Raw genomic sequence first — 15394 nt, forward strand, 5'->3', positions numbered from 1 at the left:
CCCTGGACTGGCTCTTGTGCGGGTGGCGCATAAGATGCACCATTTTGAGTGTGACCGTTGCCAGTACCGCCTCACTGGCCTTCGTAGGATTTTCTAGCGAGACCGTTGCCAGTGCCCCTGGACTGAGTCTTGTGCGGGTGGCACATAAAAGACACAATTTTGAGCGTGGCCGTTGCCAGTACCGCCTGACTGGCCTTCGTGCGGGTGACATGTAAAAGCACCCACTACACTCTCTGAGTGGTTGGCGTTAGGAAAGGAATCCAGCTGTAGAAACTCTGCCAAATTAGATTGGAGCCTGGTGTTGCCATCCGGTTTCACTAGTCCTCAGTCAAATAGTCCAACCCATGCTAGCATGGAAAGCGGACGTTAAACGATGATGATGATGATGATGATTATATATATATATATATATATATACGACGGGCTTCTTTTAGTTTCCGTCTACCAAATCCACTCACAAAGCTTTGGTGGGCCCGAGGCTATAGTAGAAGACACTTGCCCAAGGTGCCACGCAGAGGGAATGAACCCGGAACCGTGTGGTTGGTAAGCAAGCTTATGGGTTCATTTGTGGTTTGATTCTACAGTTGGATGCCCTTCTTGCCGCCAATCAGTTTGTAAGGTGTATGTGTGTGCGTGTATATATATATATATATATATGTAACGATAATAATTTGTGTAGTTACCAGTCGTAAAGGGTAAGGTTGGATTAGGGACACAATATTATGAAATGTCAGAGTCAGCGGTTTTGACGATAAAAATTTGTTGTTATACTGGCAAGTTGTAGGATGTGAAAGATGAACAATGCTTGAAGTTTTAAGGACGTGTTTGTTTACCATTATGTTACAATACCTTGCCTCGACGGACAGGTTCTGATAGATCCAAAAGCATGCGAAGTAAAGTTTGTGTTTGTGTCCTATTTCAATGTTTAGTAGTAACTACAGAGAGAGATAAAATGATGTTGTAAGAGAAGAGAATTAGAGCTCGTAGGGTTGTGGGACGTTGTCTCACAGTTGCTGACAGTAAACTTCATTTTTCCCTCTGGCCAAGGTTCTAGCTGGTCAGCCAGACTTTGTTCTCACTGAGTCGGTTGGATGGTTTGACTGAGGGCTGGCAAGCCAGGAGGCTGCACCAGGCTCCAATCTGATCTGGCAAGGTTTCTACGGCTGGATGCCCTTTCTAACATGAACCACTATGAGAGTGTAGTGGGTGCTTTTTATATTTCACTGGCACAGGAGCCAGTCAGGCGGCACTGGCAACGACCACGCTAGAATGCTTTTTCCTTGCCACTGGCATGGAAACAGTCAGGCAACACTGGCATCAACGACACACGAAGGGTTCTTTTTACGTGTGTGTGTGTATATATATATATATATAATGTAACAAAAGAAAAAAAAATTATATGGAGTGTAAAACATCCAGTTCACAGGTACAGCAGTTGAATACCACAGACATAGGAGTATAAATTACAAATAATAAATTAAATAGAAAAATACAATTGACAATCTAACAATTTATTTACATTATAATATAAAAATTTTTGAAAAAGACAAAGCCAACAATTTGTTTTGACTTATATACAATATTTGATTGATAAACAATACATATCTCTGTACATAAGCCACTTGAGTACAATATTTCAAAAAGACACATGAAATTCTATGTTCAAGGAATGCTAAATCACAAAATATTGGTTCGAAATCCGTATGTTTAAGAGTATTTGCATTGAGAATTCAAATACATAAAAAAAAACAAAGTTAAAACACATAAAAAAAACAATTATAACGTAGATCAATATTTATTATATAAACATGCCTCTACATATTCGAGAGAAAGAATTTCCAGTATATCAACTATTTATTTATTTGTGCTATTTTCTATTATATTTATGATTACCATAAGAAAACAAATGTAAATTATGAATAATAATATATTATAACTCTTTCTCATTTACTTCTATCAGCACAAAGTCATTATTTCTCATAGGAAGTTTAAGAGGTGTCCAATGGGAAAGCATAGTTGTGTTTGAATTAGGGTATGACTTGACATTTAAAAGTGATATTAGGAATGGTGTGGATTTAAAAGTTTCATTTTTTTTAAAAGAAGTTTTTTTGTGCAGACGTAAACGCTGTGAACAAAGAAGGCAACAATTGTCTGCACCTTGCTGTAAAGAAACTGCCCTAGATTTCTGCCTCAACTTAGCAAATTTTATCCAGCAATGTTTAAGGAAGATGATTCTGGCTGTTTCTGATTGACTTAGGTCTGGTCTTTCGCTGCTGGGAAATACTTTCCTTACAGCATCTTGTCATCATGATGCAAGCAGATCCCTTTTCCGACTTGTTACGACAACCTTCACCTCATTTGCTACACCATAGAGCAGGTAGGAAAAATTCCTGGCAAGGGTGGGGCACTGGTGAATTTAGACCAGTCTACAGCATTCGATACGGTTGACCATCGGTATCTGGTGGGGGGTCAGACTGGGCTCGACTTTCCATGGCTGGATCAATGCTATGTATATCATTGATCGAAACAATCGTCCAGGTGAACGGTCTCTTCTCAAAACAATTCGCAGTCAAGCATTAAATTTGCCAGGGCTGCCCCGTGTTGCTGCTTCTGCATGTATTAGCCCTTGATCCACTGCTGCGGAGGTTGGGGACTGTGGGGGAAGACCGCATGATCTACGTTATGGTAAGGGAGCAACAGCATATGTGGATGAAGTCACCATCCTCGTGTCTGATGAAGGGCAGCGACCTCGTGAAGAAGACCCCATTAAAAAAATATGAAGCAGTGGCAGGGGCAAAAGTCAACCAGCCTAAATCAGTCGGGCTTGCAACTTGGCACCTGCAGGGGCAGGTCAATGCCTCCCAACAGCATCGTTTGACGAAAGGCCCCCTTAAACTGCTCAGGGTCTGCTTTGGAAATAGGTAAATCACATTCTTCTGCATTGCAATTTCAGTTGATTCCAATACATTTGCCGTGACATCTCTACTGGTTTTACCAGGCTCTTTTCGTGCCAGAGAAACAGAGTAACCCATGAATGTATGTCCTGGCCAAACAAAACGATTGCTAATACACACTGCTGGCATGTTCCAAAGCCCCGTCGGTGGGAATTGTGCCACCGACGGAGGAAGTTGTAGCCTCGAACAAATGGAGGAACAATATTTGGTTTTCTCCAGAAGGTGAGAGGAGGCGTTGGGAGAGCTTTTTTACAGGGTTTGTCAAGGGAAGAGACATAGCCTGAATGGACTCCTTCCCTGTGGATATATTGTGCTTCCGATCATGGCACTGTTGGAGTGCCTAAGTGGCACTTTGGGTCGGAAGATTGTAAGAGGATGAGTGCCTCATACTGAAGGGGCATGTGACCCATGAGAAGAGTTGTAAGAGGCAGGTGCTTCATTTTAAGGACATGGTGTCGTCTGCAGTAAGAGGCTTAGTACCTCATTGTAAGGAGCTTGAGTCCAATAAGAAACTGTGCTAAGAGGTTTATTGCCTCAAATATGTAAATTATAAAAGAACAATGTTTTAGAGAAGCAGAGTTCGGCGGGGGACTTCTGCCTTCTCCCATTAATATCATCGTGTTCATCATTCATCTCATCAATGTCTTTGTCCAGCCCGCAGCTACTCCACCTATGTACGGCTTTCATAGCCAATATAATGAAATAAAGTAGCTCATTTTCATTATCATTCATTTTTATCATAAGTTTTTGTTTTTTTCTAATTGTTATATGTCCCCACTGGCCCCCTTGTGGGTAATAAAGAAATCACTCCTCATTCATTAAGTCCTTGTTATATAGGACCTTATAAAATATTTTCAAGAACAGAAAAGACAATCATATTAGATTCTGAACCAGAAACAGAAAATGTAGATAGAGTCAAGAAGGCTTTCGTCAAATCCATCCGGAATTCAAGAACATGAAAATATAATTGTAAAAAGATACCAAAAATATGTGATCTCAATATTAAATTAAAACAATAGCATCGAGGCCATCATCCTGAAATGGACAGGCCACAAAAGCAAGAATGAAAGAAACCAAGCTACTGCGTCAGATTTTATCTGGTGACCACTGTGTGGCCATCCATGCCACTGATACAAGGATCAGCTGAGGCAAAGCCTAAAACTGACCGACATCAATCCCAAAGCCTGGGACATTGAAGCTGAGGAAAGGCTGTGGTGGTACCAACTGCCCTACAGAAACAGATATTACATGAATTTCGTAGTGGACACCTGGGGATGTCAAGAATGAAAGCTTTGACAAGGAGCTATGCGTCTTGGCCGACACTGGACCAGGACATTGAAAATTTGGTAAAATCTTGTAGAGGTTGTGTGCCAGCAGCCAAGGCACCACAAATACCAATCATGGCCTGAGTCCATTGTCCAGAGTACATATAGACTACACTGGACCAGTGAATGGCGCCTACTACATTGTTGATAGCCTTACCATGTGACCGGAAGTATGTAGGTGCAGTCAACCTACTGCGAAGGTAGCAAAGTTCCTGCATGAACTTTTTTGCTCAATACAATGTTCCAGACACCACAGTATCGGACAATGGAACATAATTTACAGGATGAGTTCAAGAAATTGTATAAAATGCATGCAATCAAGCACACGTTTACTCCGCCCTACCACCCAGGGTCAAATGGGCAAGCAGAATGATTTGTAGATACTTTGAAGCAAGTGCTAGAGAGAAAAAAAAAATTAGGCAATGACGAAATGCTAAATAAATTCTAAATATCAGTTCAGGCAAGTCACCTGCAGATCTAATGTTCGATTGAAAAATTAAATTGATCTTTGAGAAATTGTTGCCAAAGGAAGAAAACGTACAGAGTAAACAAAAAATTTTTACAGAGACAAAGTCCATTTCAAAGTATACAAGAATGGTAAACAGAGGTGGCAGGACTAAAAGAATTGGTAACATGTAATTTACTTTCATTTTTGTAGGACTATTCCTTGTCACTTTTTTTATAACAGTAACCAAAAATATACTGCAGTCTCTACAAGCCCAAACATCACACAAAATGGTAATTTATATAAATAGAATTATAGAAAAAAAATCTGAAGTTCTAAAATAACTAAAACATAAAATAAAATTTAAAATTTTTAATTTCGACACCTCACAGGATAAAGGTAGTTTGTTTGTGTGTGTGTGTGTGTGTGTGTGTAAGGAAAAGATATTTACTAACAGATAATTATGTTATCAAAACAATTTATCATTTACATACCTCTTAAATCTATACAAAAATTCCAGCAATGCCCTTTTCATTCCTACTGGGATCGATACCAGTTAAGTCTAATTTGAGGATCCACAGAGGTTTATGGGGGTGGGACTTGCATAATTGTACAAGATATTTGCAGAACACAAATTCATAAAAATTTTTTAAATTATCAAACTTTACGTGATGTCATTCAACCGATAATTAATAACAGGCCGTGCGCATATGCGCAAGTTTTAAAAACATTTTGAAATTAGGGTGAATGATGGTGGTCTTGGTACTAGTGGAGGGGAGGGGACACACCACATGCAAAGTCACCATCATCAATTAACCCCAATGAGCAGCACTGCAAATCAATCTCCAATGCTTCTTCATGCCTGTCTACTCGTTCACTCTCACTCCTTGTACATAACCACACGTGTGTGTGTGTATATATATATCTATATACACACACACACACACATATATATATATATATATATATATATATATATATACACACACACACACATATATATGAGTTTTTTTCAGTTTCCATCTAGCAAATCCACTCTGAAAGTTTTGGTCAGCCCATGTGGTTGCGAAGCAAACTTCTTAACCACAGAGCCACTCATGCAGACAAGGACAAAATAGATACAGGACTCAAAAAATAACACAAATATCAAGAGACAAAATCGTCCTGAATCTCTAAAAATATTAGCAGCCATTGCAGGTCTCTGCAGTCAACTCGGAATTTCCTTTGAGAACAAGTGTGGACACACCGGCTATGGAGATGAGCACTCGTTTGAGTTTGGTCTGACCAACAGCACATTTCTCGGAGGCTCTCAACAAGCTATGAATCTGCAAAGGAAATTCAGTGAAGTGGCTTAAAATATTACAAACCAACAAAAGAAAAAAAGAAAAGAAAAAGAAACTCTACACCATTTTGATACCAACATATCTGATCAAACTGATCTTTGTTCTACAATACTAACTTCCTATTTCACAGTGATTTAAAGTTTAACAGAAGGGGGGGGGTAGGGTTAGGGTTAGAAGATTCATAAAATGTGAGACTTTTTTTTTATATATATATATCAGGTTTTTAAATAGAAACTTACCTTCTAACATTTCTGCTGTGTGGAAATGAAATAACTACAACAAAAAATAATAAAACTTTGGATGTTTTTTTTTCTTTTTTGTTTTTGTGTATTTATGGATTGTGTAAAATCCGCAAAACATTCTTCGAGTTTAAATTAGACAATATAATAATTACTGCCTTAATGCATTTTATGAAATTCATAAAAGCATTGTCTCTGTTGTATCAACTAAACTCGAACAGATGCACTGAAAATAGATGCATTTGATGCATAAAACTTCGATTGTTTTCTGCATTTTACATACACATCTGAAGCAGGTGAGAATAAATCTGTAAGGCTTTTTTTTTCTTCTAGTTTAAAATGAGACATTGCTGGCACGATTTCGTTATATCTATAACGCATAAATACATAAAAACAGACACAGACCGGAGTCGTCGTTGAAAAATGATGAAAGAAATAAGACAAATGAAAAGATGATAGGAGGCTGAGGCAAGGGCGAGGTTTTCGTAGATTAAATGAACTGTGAAGAAGAGACTCTTGGAAATCTTCATTTAAACTGCCAGAATGTATTCTTGTTTTGTTTTGGTTCTTCTTTTTTTCAGTATAAGTTATTTACGGATTATAAACACTCCTCTGCTTCTCACAAAAGCGTGTGTGTTGTGGTATGAAGGGGAAATTAAGGAACAGGAGGGTTGACATTAAAAAAACAAGGAGAAATGAGCTTTTCTTCTTACCTGTCAACAATCTGGAGGGGAAGGTTTTCTTCTCTTCGTTGCAAACACGTTCGGTTTCCATGACACCCAGTTGCCCTCTGACCTCTTCCGCTCACCATTACGCATGCTCTGATCCTCACTTCCGTAACGGACACCTGACAGAACCAAAACATTCTCTCACTTACGCCTTAATTACAACTTCTGCTCAAATATTTCGTGTTTACATTTGCTGTCTCTGACAATTTTTTAGCTATGAGCGATTAGATTGTTATCGTTTTCCCTGTTAATGAATAAACCATTGGAATAAGAGATCCCTTACTTGAGCAATAGGTAAGGGTTCAAGACATGAATAGGATCTAGAAGTAAATAAAAAAAATCATCAAATATATATACATCGCACCAATGCTAGATTGGAAAACAGATATAAAAATGATTGGCATACATATGTACGTCTATGGATATGTATACATGTGTGTGTGTGTGTGTGTGTGTGTGTGAAGGTATGGGGCCTAGTGGTTAGGGTGTTGCACTCACAGTGGCTAGATTGTGGGTTCAATTCCCATACTGAGCAGTACATTGTATTCTTGAGCAAAACACCTCATTTAATATTGCTGCAGTCCACTCAATTGTAAATAGATTTCCCTGCAATGGACTATCTTTCTGATCAGGGGGAACAGACATTAGCCTGCTTGCAAAGCCAGTGGGGTACATGTTATTGCGGCATCAGACACGACCTTGCGTCGCCAGGCACGTTCTTGCGGCGCCGACGTGTCGTTGTCAGGTAGAGAGAGACAACAGGGTAACCAAATGATTAGGAGATGAAAGGGGGAGGGGTTAAGTGTTATCCCGTAAAAAGGGGTAGGAAAAAGTGAAGTTTAATGGGTCTGACTGAGTTAAGGGCACCTGTGAACTTGATAGGAAGAACGCGGATTCCTTCAATAAAATACAAATAATATATGAGTATATGCATATGTACGTACATGTATGTACATACCTTCATCTACCAAAAATTGAACACTGGCCATAAAGTCGGGGACCAAAAATCGCACACTGGCCATAAAGACGGGGACCAAAAATTGAACGCTGGCCATAAAGTCATAGACAAAAAATTGTACACTGGCCATGTAGTCGGGGACCAAAAATTGAACAATGGCCATAAAATGGGGGATCAAAAATCGCACACTGGCCATAAAGACGGGGACCAAATATTGCACACTGGCAATAAAGACGGGGACCAAATATTGAACACTGGCCATGTAGTCGGGGACCAAAAATTGAATACTGGCCATAAAGTCGGGGACCAAAAATTGAACACTGGCCATAAAGTCGGGGACCAAAAATTGAACACTGGCAGTAAAGTCGGGGACCAAAAATTGAAGACTGGCCATAAAGTCGGGGACCAAAAATGAACACTGGCCATAAAAAGGGGGATCAAAAATCGCACACTGGCCATAGAGTCGGGGATCAAAAAATTGCACACTGGCCATATAGACGGGGACCAAAAATCGCACACTGGCCATAAAGACGTGGACCAAGAAAGAACACTGGCCATAAAGACGGGGACCAAAAATCGCACACTGGCCATAAAGTCGGGGACGAATAATTGCACACTGGCCATAAAATGGGGGACCAAAAATCGCACACTGGCCATAAAGACGACGACCTAAAATTGAAGACTGGCCATAAAGTCGGGGACCAAAAATTGTACACTGGCCATAAAGTCGGGGACCAAGAAATGCACACTTGCCATAAAGACGGGGACCAAAAAATGCACACTTGCCATAAAGACGGGGACCAAAAATCGCACACTGGCCATAAAGTCGGGTACCAATAATTGCATACTGTCCATAAAAACGGGGACCAAAAATTGAACACTGACCATAAAGATGGGGACCAAAAATTGAACACTGGCCATAAAGTTGGGGACCATAAATTGATCACTGGCCATAAAGTCGGGGACCAAAAATTGAACACTGGCCATAAAATGGGGGATCAAAAATCCAAAACTGGCCATAAAGTCGGGGACCAAAAAATAGCACACTGGCCATATAGACGGGGACCAAAAATCGCACACTGGCCATAAAAACGGGGACCAAAAATTGAACATTGGCTATAGAGTGGGGGACCAAAATTGAACACTGGCCATAAAGTCGGGGACCAAAAATTGCACACCGTCCATAAAGACGGGGACCGAAAATTGTACACTGGCCATAAAGACGGGGAACAAAATTTCGGACACTAGCCATAAAGTCGGGGAACAGAAATTGAACACTGGCGATAAAGTCTGGGTCGAATACTTGAGAACTGGCCATAAAGACGGGGACCAAAAATGAACACTGGCCATAAAGTCGGGGACCAAAAATCGCACACTGGCCATAAAGTCGGAGACCAATAATTACACACTGGCCATTAAAACGGTGACCAAAAATTGAACACTGGCCATAAAGACGGGGAACAACAATGAACACTGGCCATAAAGTCGGGGACCAAAAATTGAACACTGGCCATAAAGTCAGGGACCAAAAATCGCACACTGGCCATAAAGTCTGGGACCAAAAAATTTCACACTGGCCATAAAGTCGGGGAGCAATAATTGCACACTGGCCATAAAAATGGGGACCAAAAATTGAACACTGGCCATAAAGTCGGGGACCAAAAATTGAACACTGGCCATAAAGTCGGGGACGAATAATTGCCCACTGGCCATATAGACGGGGAGCGAACATTGTACACTGGCCATAAAGTCGGGGAATAAAATTCGGAGACTGGCCATAAAGTCGGGGACCAGAAATTCAAAACTGGCCATAAAGTCGGGGACCAATAATTGGACACTGGCCATAAAGACGGGGACCAAAAATTGAACGCTGGCCAAAAAGTCGGGGACGAATAATTGCACACTGGCCATATAGACGGGGACCAAAAATCGCACACAGGCCATAAAGTCGGCGACCAATAATTGCACACTGGCCATGAAGTCGCGGACCAAAAATTGAACAGTGGCCATAAAGTCGGGGACCAAAAATGAACAATGGCCATAAAATGGGGGATCAAAAATCGCACACTGGCCATAAAGTCGGGGATCAAAAAATTGCACACTGGCCATAAAGACGGGGACCAAAAACCGCACACTGGCCATAAAGTCGGGTACCAATAATTGCATACTGTCCATAAAAACGGGGACCAAAAATTGAACACTGACCATAAAGATGGGGACCAAAAATTGAAGACTGGCCATAAAGTCGGGGACCAAAAATTGAACACTGGCCATAAAATGGGGGATCAAAAATCCAAAACTGGCCATAAAGTCGGGGACCAAAAAATAGCACACTGGCCATATAGACGGGGACCAAAAATCGCACACTGGCCATAAAAACGGGGACCAAAAATTGAACACTGGCCATAAAGTCGGGAACCAAAAATTGAACACTGGCCATAAAGTCGGGGACGAATAATTGCACACTGGCCATAAAATGGGGGACCAAAAATCGCACACTGGCCATAAAGACGACGACCTAAAATTGAAGACTGGCCATAAAGTCGGGGACCAAAAATTGTACACTGGCCATAAAGTCGGGGACCAAGAAATGCACACTTGCCATAAAGACGGGGACCAAAAATCGCACACTGGCCATAAAGTCGGGTACCAATAATTGCATACTGTCCATAAAAACGGGGACCAAAAATTGAACAGACCATAAAGATGGGGACCAAAAATTGAACACTGGCCATAAAATGGGGGATCAAAAATCCAAAACTGGCCATAAAGTCGGGGACCAAAAAATAGCACACTGGCCATATAGACGGGGACCAAAAATCGCACACTGGCCATAAAAACGGGGACCAAAAATTGAACATTGGCTATAGAGTGGGGGAACAAAATTGAACACTGGCCATAAAGTCGGGGACCAAAAATTGCACACCGTCCATAAAGACGGGGACCGAAAATTGTACACTGGCCATAAAGACGGGGAACAAAATTTCGGACACTAGCCATAAAGTCGGGGAACAGAAATTAAACACTGGCGATAAAGTCTGGGTCGAATACTTGAGAACTGGCCATAAAGACGGGACCAAAAATGAACACTGGCCATAAAGTCGGGGACCAAAAATCGCACACTGGCCATAAAGTCGGAGACCAATAATTACACACTGGCCATTAAAACGGTGACAAAAAATTGAACACTGGCCATAAAGACGGGGAACAACAATGAACACTGGCCATAAAGTCGGGGACCAAAAATTGAACACTGGCCATAAAATCAGGGACCAAAAATTGAACACTGGCCATAAAGTCGGGGACCAAAAATTGAACACTGGCCATAAAATGGGGGATCAAAAATCCCAAACTGGCCATAAAGTCGGGGACCAAAAAATTGTACACTTGCCATATAGACGGGGACCGAAAATTGTACACTGGCCATAAAATGAGGGACCAAAAATCGTACACTGGCCATAAAGACGAGGACCAAAAATTGAAAACTGGCCATAAGGTCGGGGACCAAAAATTGTACATTGGCCATAAAGTCGGGGACCAAAAATCGCACACAGGCCAGAAAGACGGGGACCAAAAAGTGAACTCTGGCCACAAAGTCTGGGACCAAAAATTGAACGCTGGCCACAAAGTCTGGGACCAAAAATTGAACGCTGGCCATAAAGTCGGGAACCAAAAATTGGACACTGGCCATAAATACGGGTACCAAAAATTGCACACTTGCCATAAAGTCTGGGACCAAAAATTGAACACTGGCCATAAAGTCGGGGACCAAAAATTGCACACCGTCCATAAAGACGGGGACCAAAAGTCGCACACTGGCCATAAAGTCGGAGACCAATAATTACACACTGGCCATTAAAACGGTGACCAAAAATTGAACACTGGCCATAAAGACGGGGACCAAAAATTGAACACTGGCCATAAAGTCAGGGACCAAAAATTGTACATTGGCCATAAATTCGGGGACCAAAAATCGCACACTGGCCATAAAGTCGTGGACGAATAATTGCAGACTGGCCATAAATACGGGGACCAAAAATTGAACACTTGCCATAAAGTCAGGGACCAAAAGTCGCACACTGGCCATAAAGTCGGAGACCAATAATTACACACTGGCCATTAAAACGGTGACCAAAAAGTGAACTCTGGCCATAAAGTCGGGGACGAATAATTGTACACTGGCCATAAAGTCGGGGACCAAAAATCGCACACAGGCCAGAAAGACGGGGACCAAAAAGTGAACACTGGCTATAAAGTGGGGGACCAAAATTGAACAGTGGCCATAGAGTCGGCGACCAAAAATTGCACACCGTCCATAAAGACGGGGACCAAAAATTGAACACTGGCCATAAAGTCGGGGACCAAAAATTGAACACTGGCCATAAAATGGGGGATCAAAAATCCCAAACTGGCCATAAAGTCGGGGACCAAAAAATTGTACACTGGCCATATAGACGGGGACCGAAAATTGTACACTGGCCATAAAGTCGGGGACCAAAAATTAAACACTGGCCATAAAGTTGGGGACCATAAATTGATCACTGGCCATAAAGTCGGGGACCGAAAATTGTACACTGGCCATAAAGTCGAGGAACATAATTCGCACACTGGCCATAAAGTCGGGGACCAGAAATTGAACACTGGCCATAAAGTCCAGGACGAATAATTGCACACTGGTCGTAAAGACAGGGACCAAAAATCGCACACTGGCCATAAATTCGAGGACCAATAATTGCTCACTGGCCATAAAAACGGGGACCAAAAATTGTACACTGGCCATGGAGTCGGGGACCAAAAATTGAACACTGGCCATAAAGTCGGGGACCAAAAATTGAACACTGGCCATAAAGTCGGGGACAAAAATTGTACACTGGCCATGAAGTCGGAGACCAACAATTGAACACTGGCCATAAAGTCGGGGACGAAAAATTGTACACTGGCCATGAAGTTGGAGACCAACAATTGAACACTGGCCATAATGTCGGGGACCAAAAATCTCACACTGGCTATACAGACGGGGACTAAAAATTTAAAACTGGCCACAAAGTAGGGGACCAATAATTGAACACTGGCCATAAAGTCGGGGACGAATAATTGCACATTGGTCATAATGTCGGGGACCAGAAATTGAACACTAGCTACAAAGTCGGGGACCGAAAATTGTACACTGGCCATGAAGTCGGGGACCACAAGTCGCACACAGGCCATGAGGTTGGGGACGAATAATTGCACACTGGCCATAAAGACGGGGACCGAAAATTGAACACTGGCCATAAATCGCACAGTGGCTATATAGACGTGGACCAAAAATTGAACACTGGCCATAAAGTCGGGGACCAGAAATTCAACACTGGCCATAAAGTCGGGGACCATATATTGCACACTGGCCATAAAGACTGGGACCAAAAATCGCACACTGGCCATAAAGTCAGGGGACCTTGTTCAAAATGGGGGGCACCAGTTTTCATTTATGTTTTATGTAGTGTTTTTGGTACCGAAAGACTTTCAAACTTCATATACTTATCTATTTTGTGTTATAGAAGAGAAAGAAATTTTTGTATTGGAATTTATTTCATGTAAAAAATTGTCTTATTTCAATAATTTCAACCAATCACTGACAAGTGTTCAGCTGTTTATACTTACTCCTTTGGCAGTTTAAGCAGTGTAAAGCGTATTTAATCTCCATTACTTCTGACATTTTGCAGAGAGGCAACACACGTGTGTTCATTTTCCCTAACCCTAACCCTAATTGACTTGCTCTTTCCCTCAAAAACCATGCCTTGTGCCTATAATAGAAAGGTTTATTAGCTACTGCCAATATGCTTCAGCCATTTTTTGACAAGGAAATAATAATTTTATCACCGCCAAAATCGTTTGACAATCGTTTGTTTACGTAGTCAGCACTTAATGTATTCGACTGAATGGACGTCAGTCATTGGTTGAAATTACAGAAATACGACAACTTTAACATGAAATAACTTGCGATGTACGTTTTTTTGTTAAGAAGACTAAGAGAAAAAGACGTTTTATATGACACATTCTACCAGTGTCCCAAGTTTCAAAGTGTTTCGTTAAGAAAATACTGGTGCCTCCGTTTTGAACAAGATCCGCGAACCCTGCTATACTCTTTCTCTCACTCTTACTTCCTGTTTCTGATTTCCATATAAGTGATTTGACTGATGTTTCTAGCATATCCAGATTTCACTGCATTGTTTAGCAGTCCACACTCCTAGAAACAGCAGTTAAAACCCTCAAGAAATCCTTCTACTCTCTCTCTCTTTGCTATAAACATCACTGAAATTATATTTAAAAAAAATTCACTCCTAAAAATCGTCCTAGAAACAGCAGTTAAAACCCCCCCAAGAAATCCTTCTACTCTCTCTCTCTCTCTCTCTCTCTCTGCTATAAACATCACTGAAATTATAGTAAAAAAAATTCACTCCTAGAAACAGCAGTTAAAATCCCCAAGAAATCCTTCTACTTGTGACCGAGACCTTTGGAAATATGCTGTGTGTGAGAAGACCCAGCAAGTCAAGTGAGACCATAATCCGAGGCCTCTGCCAGGGATGTAGCCAGCCCACTTATGCATACCTTTCCTTCATTGGACACTAAACTCTGCATGCGAAGACCTGTTGAGGCAAGCGAAATTGAAATTGTGAAGCACCTGTACCAGTGGAGTGCTAAGAGCACCATCCAAGCGTGATCGTTGCCAGAGCAGCTGTCTGGCTTCCATGCCAGTGGCACGTAAATAGCACCATTTGAGCGTGATCACTACCAGCATCGCCTTCCTGGCACTTGTGCTGGTAGCACGTGAAAAGACATTCGAGCGAGGTCATTGCCAGTGCCGCTGGACTAGCTCCTGTGCAGGTGGCACATAAAATACACTATTTTGAGCATGTTCGTTGCCAGTACCGCCTGACTGGCATTCGTGCCAGTGGCATGTAAAAGCACCCACTACACTCTCGGAGTGGTTGACGTTAGGAAGAGCATCCAGCTGTGGAAACTCTGCCAAATCAGATTGGAGCCTGGTGTAGCCGTCTGGTTCACCAGTTCTCAGTCAGATCATCCAACCCATGCTAGCATGGAAAGCGGACGTTAAACGATGATGATGATGGCTGCACCAGGTTCCAATCTGATCTGGCAGAGTTTCTACAGCTGGATACCCTTCCTAATGCCAACCACTCAGAGTGTAGTGGGTGCTTTTACGTGCCACCGGCACGAGGGCCAGTAAGGTGATACTGGCAACGGCCACGCTCAAATGGTGTTCTTACATGCCACCTGCACAGGAGCCAGTCCAGCAGCACAGGCAACGACCTCGCTTGAATGTTGTCTTTCATGTGCCAGTAAGGCAATGTTGGTAATGATCACGCTCAAATGGTGCTTTTTACGTGCCACCAGCACG

General features: G+C 41.8%; 1 long non-coding RNA gene across 3 annotated transcripts in view; it reads right to left on the minus strand.

Moving 5' to 3' along the window:
- Nucleotides 1-14895, minus strand: part of LOC149133146 (uncharacterized) — a 28570-nt gene extending 13675 nt beyond the window's left edge. The window contains exons 1-2 of one of the 3 annotated variants that reach the window (XR_016243528.1): nucleotides 7020-14895; nucleotides 6307-6340 (exon numbers count right to left, since the gene is read on the minus strand). This is a non-coding gene — a long non-coding RNA (uncharacterized LOC149133146). Of the gene's footprint in view, nucleotides 1-1495; nucleotides 6050-6306; nucleotides 6341-7019 lie in introns of those variants that run through there. The other 2 variants (XR_016243529.1, XR_016243531.1) reach the window with 2 other exon arrangements.
- Nucleotides 14896-15394: the final 499 nt, after the last annotated feature.

This window comes from Octopus bimaculoides, chromosome 11 (assembly GCF_046866305.1).
Source record: "Octopus bimaculoides isolate indiv1 chromosome 11, ASM4686630v1, whole genome shotgun sequence".
Classification (NCBI taxonomy): Eukaryota; Metazoa; Mollusca; class Cephalopoda; order Octopoda; family Octopodidae; genus Octopus; species Octopus bimaculoides.